The sequence below is a fragment of the Oxyura jamaicensis genome, chromosome 4 (genome assembly GCF_011077185.1).
Source record: "Oxyura jamaicensis isolate SHBP4307 breed ruddy duck chromosome 4, BPBGC_Ojam_1.0, whole genome shotgun sequence".
Taxonomy (NCBI): Eukaryota; Metazoa; Chordata; class Aves; order Anseriformes; family Anatidae; genus Oxyura; species Oxyura jamaicensis.
Window position 1 is genome coordinate 37,609,764 of NC_048896.1, and position 14,827 is coordinate 37,624,590.

At 37.1% G+C, this 14,827-nt stretch overlaps 1 long non-coding RNA gene across 2 annotated transcripts; it reads left to right on the top strand.

Annotated features, from left to right (window-relative positions):
• Positions 1 to 321: 321 nt before the first annotated feature.
• On the top strand, positions 322 to 14,781 carry LOC118166374. 2 transcript variants are annotated; one of them, XR_004750473.1, is made up of 4 exons: positions 322 to 370; positions 10,315 to 10,436; positions 14,268 to 14,472; positions 14,605 to 14,781. It is a non-coding gene; the product is annotated as an uncharacterized LOC118166374 (long non-coding RNA). The 2 variants fall into 2 exon arrangements; XR_004750472.1 differs by lacking the exon at positions 322 to 370 and having other exon boundaries at positions 10,300 to 10,436.
• Positions 14,782 to 14,827: the final 46 nt, after the last annotated feature.

The following is a 14,827-nucleotide window of genomic DNA, read 5'->3' on the forward strand; positions in this document are numbered from 1 at the left end:
CTCAGCCTGCTGGAAATCCTCTGTCTAATGCAGCCAAAGATGTTTCTGGCTTCTGTTCAACTTGTCCTCCACCAAGACCTCCAAGTCCTTTCCCGCCATGCTGCTTTCCATCCAAATGGATCCCTGTGTGTATATACATGGGGTTATTCTGCAGGTGCAGGACTTAATAATTCCCTTGGGACTTTGCGAATCACATTGGTATATCGGGATTGACCTTAAGTACTTCTAGTGAGGTACTTCTGCTTTTCTGTGAATTTGCATTAGGTTTCATAAGGCAACATGGCTTGGGCATTTGGGAAAGATGATGAGAATCAGAAAAATGGATCATAGACTTGCCAACTCTAAAAACTGCAGCCTTAAATGGAAGATCGTAAGTAGAGATGTAAGATGAGTTTGTGTACTTATAAGCAGTCACTTGGTCTTCCTTCTGCCTTGCATTCACCTGTCACTTCCCACAAGATATGTTAATGTGAAGGCTGATACATTTTGAAACAAATGTCTCTTACAGATTTTATTTTCTGAAGCCTTACTTGTGCAGCGCTGTAAGTGGATGGCATTGTTGGTATGTACTTCTGGATTCTTGCCTTGACCCTGATGAAATCCATTCAAGCAATGGGATTAAGGAAATGATCTTTGACTATGTCTTTCCAATCCATGTGGTGGACTTTTGGCTTCTGCAAAGGTTATGTTAATCTAAACACCAGCGTTAAAATGCCCCAAGAAAACAAGTCCTTTTTAGGATATCTAAAATCAGTTTCTGTTGCAGGGTGTCTGCTTCCAAAAAGGTTTGGAAGAACTAGAAATGCAGATGTTGAATAAGCACTAAGAACACTTCTGTTACGATTGACTACAGAGGCTAGTTCTGTGCGTTATGAAGTTACATAATTTATATGCCTTGTGTAAAAGGTTTCCTCAAACTTTTGTATAATCATGTTTTCTTTCTAAGCTGCTGGTGGCATGTTGTACTCAAACTTCTTTCCTTAGCTGCCTGTTCTTCATGCAGCTGTTGGTAATGAGGTTAGGCTCTTGCCTCTACTCAGAATTATTTGGAGTGTCACTCTTCTCCCATCTTCACTTTCCATATTTATTCTTGTTCCTGATGAAAATTGTTCTTCTGTATGTGCATCTGCATAGTTTAGTTTCATCTCTTCTTTGTACAAGGCTATGTTTCATTTGACCATTGTCAAAAAATCAGAGGTTGCTTCATAGTTGTAAGTGAAAGCATTATTTGCTTTATGTCACTGCAATAGTATCGTATCCAAATGAGTTGAGTCTAAAAACTAGCTAGGTAAGAAGGTCAAATTTGATGAAACATATTTGTAATGATATTACAAAGCAGTTTCGAGTAGATAAAGAAGACTTAATATGTTTGCATTACTATTAAGATATGAGATGGCTGTTCTTATCTCAGAGCCAAAATTCTTTTCAGTGGTAACCTGTTCAAAAAAAAAAAAAGGCATGAAAAACTTGATGAAGTAATAATTTATGTGAAAAATGTGCTGACCAATAAAAAATAAAAATAACAAAATAAAAAAGTGCAGCCCCATGTGCTGCAATCCAAAACACCAAGGCACTGTACGGGCTGCATCAAAGTGGATTGTGTTATATGGCTCTCATCAGCAGGCAAACGTGGTCATAACCTTGGTAAAAACATCTTTTCTAGAAAATTCTAAAGTCAAAAATACTGATTAGAAAGAAAACTGAAGCATTCAAGATGTGTTTTAGATGCAGAGGAAGAAGTGTTTCACACTTTTAACAAGCTAATGTGTTAATTTACTTTAGTTATAAGCTCATTTACAGCATAAGGCTTACTATGATAATTTTTCAAGGAGGACTAATTTGAGGATGCTATGCTTTGAAGTTAAGGATGTGTAGTTTCATCCTTCTTGGCAATCTGGATCTGTAGCAGTTTGTTAAAACACAAAGCGTTGTTAGTGGCTAGAGGTGATGGCTGGGGTCTCTCTTCAGCAGGTATGAGGAGCTTGCTGAAGATGACTGCGTGCATTCTCCACTGTGCTACTGGGTACTAGAGGAGATGTATGCTCCTCATCCTTGGCAGGCCAGTGCAGTGAGGCAGCAAAGGATGCCTGCTGGGCCTCTTTAATACAGCTGTACAGCCTGCAGTGTCCTGAACTTTTTCCCTGAAGCATGCTCAGTTGCCCCTCAGAGAAGCAGCATATCTTCCATTCTCCTTCAAAGGATTCCGCTTTGGTCTGTGTAAGGGATGAAAACATAATTGCTCATGAAATTATGAAACAAGAAATAAACTCTGACAAAACAAAAACAAACAACAAGCCATAAAATGTCAAACTCTGAAGTAAGTTATATCTGGATGTGTGCATTGCAGTAAAAATTGGTGGCATATCTAACATGGTCTTCTCTAGTGCTTGTTTGCTCATCTTTTTTACTTAATCTAAATAAATAGCCACCCTTTTGCATTATCTTTCTCATTCAATACCGTTGGACTTGATCCAGATGAACACTTCTGCCATAATTTATGTACATTCCTTAAACTAGCATTTAAAAGTAATTCCATATGAATGAGGAATGTGAGTTGATAACTTAATGACTTCCCATGCTTAAAATAATGAATTTAGCATGCAAAGGAGGACCATAACATGGATAGTGTCACAGATTTTCTTTGTTTGGTTTTTGCTCAGTTTGAGTGAGAAGAACAGGGTATGTACTTGAGCACCAAATAAATGTGTGCAGGGGAAATGCCCAGGGCTGCCCTCCATTCTGTGCACTGTCATCACTAGTGTTTCTTATTTCAAAGATACAAAGCTTGCCTTTTATCTTGGCAAATAAACATTTCTGTGGCTAGATTTCATTATTTATGTTTATCAGGGCCCTTATGCTTTTGCATAAATCATTAGGATTAATTTTTAATGTAACCTAGATAAAACAGAATCTCATTGTATATTGTAATAAATTTCATATTAACTACCAGTTGTACGAATACCTGTATTCATATGCTACATGAATATAATGCTGCTTGTCACACTCTTGTCTTTCATGTTTTCAAAGACAAGTTTGGAAAGGTATGCATGAGAAACCTATTGCTGAGACCTGGGGTAGCAAGTTTCCCATAGCATTCCTAGAATACCAAAGGAAGAAATATGCAAATCACTTCAAACCCAGACACTTTGGGCACAGCTTACAAATTAGTCTTTTCGGCATAAATCCTAGTTCAATAGCTTAATTATTCAACTGTAGTTTTGCACTCCTGCTACAAAAGCAAGGAATTTCAAGCACATTGTTTGTGAGCTGCTTACAAGCCCTCCCCTATGAACCTTGGACCTTTTTCTTAACTGCTGCAAAGTGGGCTGAGAACATACCACAGAGCAGTACGCTGGAAGAGTTTTTAAATGTTAATGAATAATATGATCACTCTATTAGGGAACTTTTCCGTGATGTGTTTCCAGGCACTCTAGAAGAATGTATTTGTGCACACAATGTTTTATTTGCTTAAGAGAACAAATAACTTTTTTGATATCCTTTGACCTTCTTTTTTCCCCTTTTCAAATTTCAAAGCTGTTGATGTAAAACTTCTGTGAAAAGGACAGGATAACTCAGAGAACGGTGTTGTAATGTCTACTGTAAGTGTTTTTAAAGAGCCATGATACGTTCTGTAACCAAATGATTAAGGGGATCTTTTCTGTGCAGCAGCACTAATCATTCCTTCAATTATTTCCCTGAATGGCTTTGAGAGCTCTCATACCTCATATTTCTTCATCTCATGTTTCATGACAGGAATGAAAATTGTCTGTAATTACATAAAGTGGGCACTACTTCCTATGTGAGTTCATGAGATGTGTGAAAGCATAATCCGATTTGTATCTGGTATCAAAGCTGGGTAATATTCTCACATATGGGGAAGATACAATGGAGCTGTGATTGGAATTTTTCAGGTGATTTCTCCCCAGAACAAGGTGGCAACTTGGAAAACTATGCTGTAAATTAAAACTGCCCATCCAAGCAGCTGTAAATTGCGTGACCAGCACTTACTCAGCAAATAACTTCCTGTGGACCTCACTGACCTTGTCAGTACTGCGAGGAGCATGGCTTCAGATGGAGGGAAATTGCTTTTGAATAGTTGCTCTGAGAATGTACAAGCAGGCACCTCTGTAACAGGGGGCATGAGGAAAGTTTAAAAACATGAGAAATTATAAAACATAGGAAAAACCTTCATTTTTGTGTGTTTGTGGTATTGCTGATTCATAGCTTTCTTGCTGGTTCCTACTTTGTGTTTAAGGTTCCTGCTCCGAGAATCTTTTTTCTTTTTCCTAGAACAATCTCAGCTCGCTTGAAGGGCGAGTCCTTGGCTGCCATATTTATGTCAGAGCCATCTGGTCAACACGTTCATTGGATTAACGTGCAAAAGTAATAACATGTTCTTATCCCAAAATTTCACTTCTGAGATAAAGTCAATTTAAAGCCAAGTTCAGGTTTTCTAGATATCCAAAACATGTTTATGTAGTGGTCACAGTTGGCAATACTATTGAAATGTGCTGTTCTAGGGATGCAGCAGTCTTTCTTCTACTTGTTTAACTTACAAGTAAAAATTACCTGTTGAAAAGGCCTTATTTTGAGGCATTTTAGTGTTAAATCCCAGATTCCATAAAAAGTCATCACTTTTTTTTTTTTTCCTGTTAATTATTCATACTTGCAAAAATCATCCAGGTCACAAGAGACAGAAAAGATTTGAACAACCCCCCCAATTTTTAAAAGCCCATATAAATAGTTTGCTTCCCTCATTTTTGATTTTTGTAATTCACTTTTACTTGATCTACAAGGTGGACAAGTTACAGAACTGTACTGTGGATCATCTTGCATCCTGATAGAAGTAATTTTATTTGCAACTTTTAGGAAAGATACAGAATAAATCCTTTTGGGAAGAAAAAAAAATATTTTTGTCCCCTGTAGTGGCCTTAGAAGCAGAAATTATTAGGAGGTTAAACAGTGTAGCTCAAAGAAGCACTATTTGCTTCTGACTTTTATGTGTGCTTAGGTATGTCCGACCATTCTGAAGTGAACCGGGGCATTACTCTTGTGTACTTTGAAGTATTCTTGGACTGAGGAAGAGTGGAGCTTGCCTTCTGGTTCTTTTGCAGATTTTTTAAAAATGTCAAATTTTAATCTTTCAGCTGACACTAACACTGTGGTAATGTCCAGGGTTTAAGGTTGTCAGGTGCTATGAAAATTCACAGATACTAAAATTAATTCACACAATACCCACCTGCCTGTAACAGCTATCTGAAAGGAGCAAAAGAGTGGAGTAAGTAGCAACACAGTAGTGTGTTTAGGGAAGCTGATAAAGCTGCAGTTCATTTTCAACACAGGTGACAAAAATCTCATAGGAGAAACTGAAAAATTAGATTCTGGAGCTGTTGATTCCTGATAGCTGTATTTGTGCATCCAAATAATAATGTGGTATTGCAGATGACTGCAGATGCCCTAGTCCTCTATGAAATGGAAAACAAGTTTCACCAACACCTATAGAATATAAAAAATGAGAAAAGGATCGTAAAATGAAATGGTCTGTACAGGTTTACACTGTATGGGAACCTCAAATGACAAAATACCTTCTGACTTGCATATTGGGTATTTGCCACATGTATGTTGCTCTTATCTTCAGTGGCAATCAAACATGAATTTCCTTGTATTTTATTTATTTATTTATTTTGGGACAGAAATATTAACCACATTATTCACCACTGCTCCCTCCGTTCTTGTCCTTAAATACAGAAATCTGTCTTGAGATCTAAGTCCAAAAATGTTCTGCTAACTATACTTCAAATTCAAAACAAATGATCATTACCATGTGTGAATCAATTTCATAACTTGAATGTCCTGAATGTGCTTTGGGAAGCAGTGTAAATGTCCAGATTCAAATAGTCTGCCAACACTCGGGACTTTCTTACTTGCTGTCCATATTTGCCTGCTTATACAAATGAGCACAACAATTCAGAAAGGACAAACAGGTCATGGGCATTTTAGGAAGGCATTTGTCCTCATGGCAGAAAGCAAAGTATGTGCATACAGACTTAATCAGGAGAGGAAATCTCAGATACTTTGTCAGTTTTAAAAAATAAAATAATAATAATAAAAGCCTTAAGTGCTTGCAGCTCTGTTTTTGCATATTTTTCTGATTTGTTCCCCAGAAATCTGTTATGATAAATAGTTTGTGGTCAGTCTTATGGGAAGTTATGGCTTGTATCTTAGGAGTAGTAAATGATTGTCAGGCATCTTGCCACTGTCATAATGAAGCAAATTTACAACAGCGGTTCCTGTAAAATTCAAAACTGTTAAATAGAGTCAGGTCCATATGTTGCTCCTTATGTTATTTAGATAAAATCCGGTAAACTCAGCAGCAGCAGGCCTGTGAGACTGTTCATGGCAGTACACATCCCAGAGTCTTTAAGTCTGTGGACTTGGCTTTTTTTTTTTTTTTTTTTTTTTTTTTTTTTTCCTAGCTGCAGCTGAATAAGATGATTCATTTTGTGTACATGACATGTTCAGTTATTAGGAGTATGAATGTGGAATTTCTTTAATTCTAGCAAATTTAGTTCAACAAATCAAGCTGTGATATACTTGCCAGGGCAAATAACACTGATGCCCAGCCAGTTGCAAGATCAGTCTTTACATTAGAAACATTTCCTTTAAGCAGCTTTGGACTTCAGGAGCTACTTTATGAGTTTACATCTACCAGAAAATAGAAATCAAATGGCTCGAATATTTTTTTTGGAGAAAGTTAATGCTGACATCTAGTGTTGGTTTTTTGCATGTACAAAAACCAGAGAGATTTGGTGGATTGATCAATAAATGTGACAGCTAACCTGATTCTTTGACGCTGTCTTTTCAAAATAATCTACTAAAATGTGAGATTGTTATAAAAAGCCTTACTGTGGAAAAACCATCAGTACTAACGTTAATGCTATGCTTTTCAAAGGGTGTTACTGTCTTGCATAGAAAGAATAAAATAAATTAGTGTTTTCCCTATCTTTCTTGGAGTTAAAGTACCCAAAATATATTTCCCATATTATCTGTTATTAGCTTTTTTGTTATAATGCAAGTGAAGAATTTTAAAATATTCTGCATAAATTATTGTTGCATTAAACTACATTTGATCTATTACTCATAATAAAGCAGTGATTAATAGTCACAGGTCTCAAAAGCTAAAGGGATTTCAGTGAATGTGTTCAGTATTTTACTTCTCTACTTGATCATGTAGTACCATATATCATGAAATCTGCTGTATTTGTTGCGTCTGGTTGCTCCAAGTAAAATTTTTTTTAATGCTTTCAGCTGATATTTTTGTGTGTTAACACAGGGAACACAAATCAGAAGAGATGCATATAGTACCTACTGTTTACAGTGTTAGTAAGGAAGATCATTTGCAAAGCAGGTACTTTAGTTGTATAGTTTAGGGGTACAAATATCTAGTGTGAGACACTATTTCTGATTCTGTATACATATATCTTCATTTTAAAATCTACAGATATTAGACAGATTAAAGGTGCTGAATTTGAAAAGGAACGCATTTGACTGAATTGTCTTGTTTATGAGCATGGCCATGACTCTCATGTTGCAGAGGGTTTAACAATGTGGTCAGGAAAATCATGGCACTAAACATTCAACTTGTGGGTTATAATTAAAAGGGAAATTAAATGTAGGCAATTTCTTAGGCAGCCCAACACGTGTGCTTTTCTTCCCCTAGTATGCATTACACTGTAGACTTGACATAAGCCATCCATGCTGAACTTAAGTAGTTTATTCAGATATAGTGACGTTTCATTTCTCACCCAAATTCCTGAATGTCCAAATACTGGCTTCTAGTAAAGATAGAGTAGAGAAATGGTGACTTTGTCCTGTGGCATACAGCCTAAACTCTCAGTCCTAATTTTTTTAAAGGTTTCTAATAAAGACATAAAATGTAATTGTATATGTTAGCTTTTATATGAAGTTGGAGAATTTGAAATATTTTTAAAAATTATTCATAAAATAGGTTAACCTCTGATCCAGACTACACTCATTTTAGCTCTGCTTCAGGTTTGTGTGATATTAAGAATCAGTAATACAAGTATCCACTCAGAGTAAAATTAAATCCCTAATGAGTTGATGGAAATTGTCCTTTGAGGTCAGGATTTTTGCTCACTGAATTTTTATTCAAACTCAGAACCACTTCTGGATTTCTTTCTGTTATATAGCAAAGTAGCAGTACTCTATAGAAGGCTGACATGAAAAGGACAATGTTCAAATCACTTTGCTGCCTTGCTGTATACAGATATTATACTATCAGCACAAAGTTAACAGCTACTCTGAATACATGCACAGACATATTTGGCTAGGTATGTTAATATCTTAAAATCTGTCATTCTCATGTTTAAAATGGTTTTAGTTTTAGCTCAGAATTTATTTTAAAACAGCACCTTTATCTCTGTTCTGCTAAGCAACTCAGCAATTCTGATTTCATCCAGTTTTGAGATCTGATGGGTGTAAGCATGCAATATCACATCCAGACACTAGGAAGGCTACGTTACTCAGAAGTTCCATGTTGAAGTATGTATGTGTTATTATGCACTGAGGAATACTGTTCTCTTGATGCATGGTGGCTTTCTTTCTGACGTTTTTCATGTAGTTTGTGTTAATTTTCAAGATATGTCTATGGAATCAATATTGCAGCTGAGTAGAAACTTTTTACTAATTGAAAGTTTTTCAAACAGAACTTTAAAAACTTTTCAAACAGAACTTTAAGCAAATGGGCTGGTTTTGCAATGAATCACGGTGATTGGATTTGTAGCGCATTGCATGTTTGCACACCACCAAAATTATTTAGTATGCAAGACTTAAGCTGCTACAAGCAAGGATCACACAACATGCTGCAACAGAGACTACTTTCCAGCACTTGCGTTCACTGACTTGAAACTTATATTTAAAAACAAAATCCCCAAGGCCCCAAACTTCTTTGCTTACTTATGTTTCTACCAGTAAGCTTTAATATTCACTCCAAGTCAATGCAAAAGAACATTGCTCAGGAATCACTAAGAGCTAAGGAATGTGAAGCTTCAGTTTTTGGGAGTCTTAACATCTGTATATTTTACAGACTTCAGGCTGTAGGATCTTAGTTCCCTTAGAGGAGTTTTTCAGTCATAACTGAATGCTAGGGCCTCTTTCCATGAATGCTGCACATGAGTGATTCCAGGTGTTGGCACAGGATGCACTGCTTGGGTTATGATCAGCTCTCAGGTTGGGATGTACCATTCATGTGCACAGCAAAGCTAAGCCACGGGCACCAATGCCCATTTGAATTTGCAAACAAGTCTTTTTTATAGATTTTTCTATGCTCAAAGCAGTAAGCATTAGGCAAAATAAAATAAAAATTAGCTTCGGGGAATGTGTCTTTTGCAATATAGAAAAAAAAAGTCTAATTTTAAGTCATTGAATCAGGTCCAGTACTTTATATTTGTTTATAAAATGTTTTCCTGACTTCTAACCTTTTGTAGACATAATTACTGTCTATAATAGTCATATTTCTAATACTTATATAAAACCAGCCTTGCAAATTAAATTAATTTGGAAATGTGTATTAATCATTAAACCTATTTTTTTTTTTTTTTTAGCTAGTTCTAATAAGACACTTCTCTATTTTTGTGACTTCATTCTGGCTAGAAGGAATTGAAAGATATTGTTCCACACTTTTATTTATAGCTGAAAGATTTCACAATCTTAATCCTTGAATAGCAACAGATTTTAAACTCTGCAGATGAATTTATTAAAAAAAACTAATACACTGATATTGAAATCCAGTCCACAGATTTTAACCTAACAAAACTCTAATTAAAGGCTGATAGTTCTGATAGTAGTTATGATTGACCTTTCTAGGTTTTCTTCCCTGTAAATATTTTGCTAACAGTCTTAGCCACTTGTAAAGAGTATGGGCTACATAATGGCACTGTTAGAGAAGAGTTTGGAAGGGCTCGGTATTGGGCTCAAGTGGCCATTGTGTTCATTCCAGTTCTGAATGAAAAAAAAAATATATATTTAAAACACTGGTAGAGCAGAAGTTTCATTTCAGCAAAGTTGAATTGTATTACTTCATCCTACACTTGTATTGACCTTCAACTCTTTTGTTACATTTGTTTTATTTAAATTATATGGATCGTGTTTACCATTACTAAAATGAAGTACTACCATGTCAAAATGGGAAAGTTGATACAATTTCTTATTTTTTACTCAAAAGCTTTGTCCAAGTAATTGTTCCCCTAAAACACATGGTTTTCTAAGAAATAGTTTATTGGCTATTCTGCTGAGCTACCCCAAAACTGTGTCTGCTGAAAGCAATATAAAGAATCTTCACTGCATTAAGAAGCATGCTCAGGATGTGTCTGGCACCTTGTAAATGAAGTTAGATGCAGCATCTTGGGTGGATAAAGGTAAGAAAGCCTGAAGAATGACTTGTTTTATTTCTGAAGAGGGAATGAGAGAAACAACAGTGAATAGGTGTGGTCAACAGATGTAGGTAGCTGGGGCCATTTTAAAGAAGTCCTTTTGCATCTGAAGTCAGTTGTCAACACAGCAAAATATTTCTTGGGGTTGGGGAGGAAAAGGTTGAACCAAGTGGCTGTGTTTGTGTGTTCATTCACTCGTATTCCTGGCTTGTGCATCTTACTGCTTTGAGCTTTCAATGAATCTGGGCTTCTAGGGCTTTCAGGACACAGTAATATTGGGTAGACCTGTGTGGTGCCAGGAGCTGGACTCGATGATCCTCACCGGGCCATTCCAGCTCAGGCTATGCTATGATTCTTTACCTGCCTTAAATTTCAGCGAGAATTCAGGCCCTAACAACTGGTTGCTTCTGGATGGTGTTTCTTCTGAACAGGAAAATTTCATTCCCCTTTGAACACTTACAAGGATGTAGTAAAAAAGCAAAGGCATAAAACGGCACCTGAGGCATAAGCTACTTTTCAGCCTGCAGCAGATTATCGGTATGATATTATCATCTCAGACAAATATGATCTACGTAATGTGAAGTGCTTGGGCACGCTTACAATCTGCCAAAGGCCAGAGAACGGGACCTTTATTTTAAGACTGTATGGAAAACAAACAAACAAACAAAAAAACCAACCAACAACAGAGAAGGAAATTCTCCTTCCCTAAATTTTATTATTATATTTCAACAAGTAATTCTGCCACAGTCCTCCCGTAGTCCCCCCGCCCCCAGAAAACAAAAGACATGGTTGACATAGAGGAATAATTACAGTTGACACCAGAAGACAAATTTCTGCCCAGGGGGCCCCCGGTCAGAAATTTCTGCCCAATAAAATGCTGCAGAAGAAACAGAATTTTTTCTATGGACAGCAGATTCTCACCTTTTCCACTTTGTGAAAATATCAGTAATGCCACCAGGATCTCATAAAACCTGTTTCCACTTACCTCCAGACATAATCTGAGTCCCCATTAAGGTATCTTTTTCTCCGAGTTTGTTGTTCCATCTTAAGAAATACTGAAGAACATTCCTCCAAGTCAGGCTTACATGTAAGCTCTTGGGCTTTTAAGTTTCTGTTTTTGTTATTATTTATTATTTTAAAGTGCTGGAAATGAAGCTTAGAAGCCACGTATGTAATTTCCCTGAAAACAGACAGACAAGGTGAACAAAGTGCTCCAAATCCTCAACATTAAACAACCGTAGGACCCAGGAACCATTACGTGCCAGATTCTGAGTTTGAGTCACTTCCAAATTACTTCACAGTGAAGTCATACCACCAGGGTTTTACTGGACCGAGAAGTCTCCACCAACATAGCTAGCTCATAGTGTCGCTGAAGCTATTTCACAGAGACAGTAGAGAACACAAAGAAAAAGCAGCCTACTGGGGAAACACTGAGTCCCTTTCACCACAGTAGAAAAGCACCCCAGATAACCTGAGCCTCAGACTCCCCTGAGAAGGCTATTCCCTACTACTCCTCAGGCTTCCTATATAGCAAAGGTCAAATGATCCACACCAGACAGATTTCACTTAATAAGGGTGGAACCAAGAGATCTTGTGGAATGGGCTCCTCTACCTGGCTTCAGTCTTTTAAGGTCAATTGCCCCTTATCACTAATAGAAATAACCTGATAAAGGGCTTAGTGGTTAGAGTTGACCTAATGAATTAACCACAAAAGGTGTGCAAGGGTCATATTTCTATTAGTCATTCTGTGAGGAAAATTAGCATAGAGCCTGATAAATAAATAAATAAATAAATAAAATAAAAAAGAAAAAGACCTTAAAGGCAAAATTGCTATCATAGACATTCACCTGCCTAGTCACAACAATAAAGAACATAGCAATCAGAATTACTTTTCTTGACATGATTGTTATTTAAATTTGCTTTTCTGAGATCTCTTCTTTACATAGGACTTTTCAAAATCTAGCCCCTTGACCTCTGACTACCCCATTTACTTTGGCTGCGTATAAACTATCACGTATAAATGCCACGATCTGGATCTTCACCCACTATTCAGGTCAAGGACTGGGCTGAAGGTCTGGGCTTTAATTTCGTTCCATGCCTACATTGCTGTTTCCTGGCAGGCCATGGCAAGAAGATTGCAGTGCAATGCAAAAAGGTTCTGGATATAACTGAATACAGATTTTATTAAATGGAAAGGTCAAATGCAGCTGTGATTCTTTTAAGTACAGTTTAACTTTAGAAGCTGGAGGCCTTTAAAGGCATAACCTTTAGTGGGGAAATATTTCTGAGTGGTTACACTCTTAAGTTAAACTGTGGGTACAAACATGAAAATCTGCCAGAAAAAAGGGGGAACATTGAAAAAGGAAGGGATTCTGAAACCAAACTATTAAATGCTGTGAGAGAATCCTGAGAAATAGGAATTATTGCAAATTAGAAATATTTGATGTGCATGCTTAATTGTTAGAGCTGGATAAAAACAAGATTTTAGGAAAGTTGTCATCTTCAGTGGAGAGTTCGTAGAGGCAGTAATTTCCTTTTTTTTTTTTTTTTTTCTATAACATGGGAATGCTTGCAAATACCAAATCCAAATCTCTTTAATACTTTAGTATATAAAAAGCTAAAACATTTAATTGTAATATATACTTTAAAAAAAATCCAGTGGTGCAAACATAAAACATTGATACCTTTTTTTTTTTTTTTTTAAGGTAAAAATAAAAAAAAAGTACTGAAGTGAAACTTTTTCATATTTGCTGATCTAGACTAAAATGTTAACCTGGAAGCAACTCCAGGTTTACTCTAGAATTAGGGTTTCCTGGCTGGAAAGTAAAGTGCAGCTTGTCCTGCAGTAAATGTGATTTACTCTGGAGTTGCAGTTGATCTTCAGACATTGCAGCACATCAGTAAATTGTTTTGACCTCTCTCAGAGCTGATGAGCAACTTCTGCAGAGTTTATCTGTGTCCAGTGGTATTTTTCATGTAACTTCCAAGTGATGAATAGTTCAGCCTGATTATTGTTGGCTACTGGGTAGCTTAAAACCCAAGCTATGGCCTGAGTCCTCAACCACCTGCCTAGGCAATGTCTTCAGCTAGGAAAAAAAAAAAAAAAAAAAAAAAAAAAAAAAAAAAAAAAGTGGAAACATTCTCCTGTCTTTGGTAGTACCCAGAAGTTTGGGAGAACGCTAATAAGCATATGGTCTGCTTTACCAGTGATCTGCATGTCAGCCCTCAAATATGCTTTTCCACTCCTGCACCCACAAAAAGCTAATGGAAAAAATCAATTTTTACCACCTATCACTGCTAAATTAACAGCGATGAGTGAGCAGCCTTAAAGGAACCATTGCACCCAAAAGGCACCTGACCTATTAGATTTCTCAGCAGCACAATTGAATTTGTCTAAGAACAGTGACAGAAAAACATCTATTCTTCTGTCCTCAGAGGTAGATAGAAACTTGCTTTATCTGCCCCACTGTCCTCTCATCAGTTTTCCTCAAAGCTGCAGGAGGTCCCTTGTCACGCCGTGCCTCAGATCTTAACTGTTCAGCTTTCTGCTCTTTCCTGCTTGCTTTCTCCTGGTAGATTGGGTTGCTTCCAGACCTCTTTCAGTTCTTTCTATACCCAACCACAATATATGGAGCTTTTAACATGAGTTGCGGGTAGTGTCTGTGTGTTATTTTGGGTCTTCCCCTGATGCTTGCAGTCTGACTTCAGTTTATGAAAACACTGAAGTCCCACTAGCTGCATGCTACTGTGTTAACACCTGTATGTATTTAAAGACCAGATTAAGATAAGTAAATTTCCTTTTTGCTTTTTTTCTAGGCTAAGTTTCGGTGGCATGTTTGTTCTGGGAGTGTTCCATCAGATACCGCACCTATGTCCCCACCCTTCTGTGCTTGGAGCCCAAATAAACTTAAAGTAGGTCTGTGCAGCAGCTGGCTGTTCTCTGCTGTTAGATACAAGTGAAATGGCTACACCTCCAGATTTGTGCCCCGCTGCCTATTGTCACCATTCAGAACCAACTGACGTGAGTTGCTTTCATCACCCACCATATGGGGTCATTGCTTAATTTTTGCTCTGCTTTCTCCCTAAATTATTCTTTGGACAGGTGGAGTGCTTGACTTTTTCCTCCACTATGAGTTTATCATGTCCTTTACAGCTCTTGAAAACACAAGTGCCATTTAATTTACTGTAAAGTTATGGAAACTTGAGAACCTGATGTGATTTCACACCACTGAAATAGGCATAGATGTGTCAACTTTTGTCCTTTGCCTCAGAAATCCTGTACTTGGTGAACCTGCACTCTTTGTGTATGCCCTAGAGCCTGCCTTGCAGAGTAGTAGTTGCTGGTTCTTGCAAATCATGCTGCAAAATGACTAGGG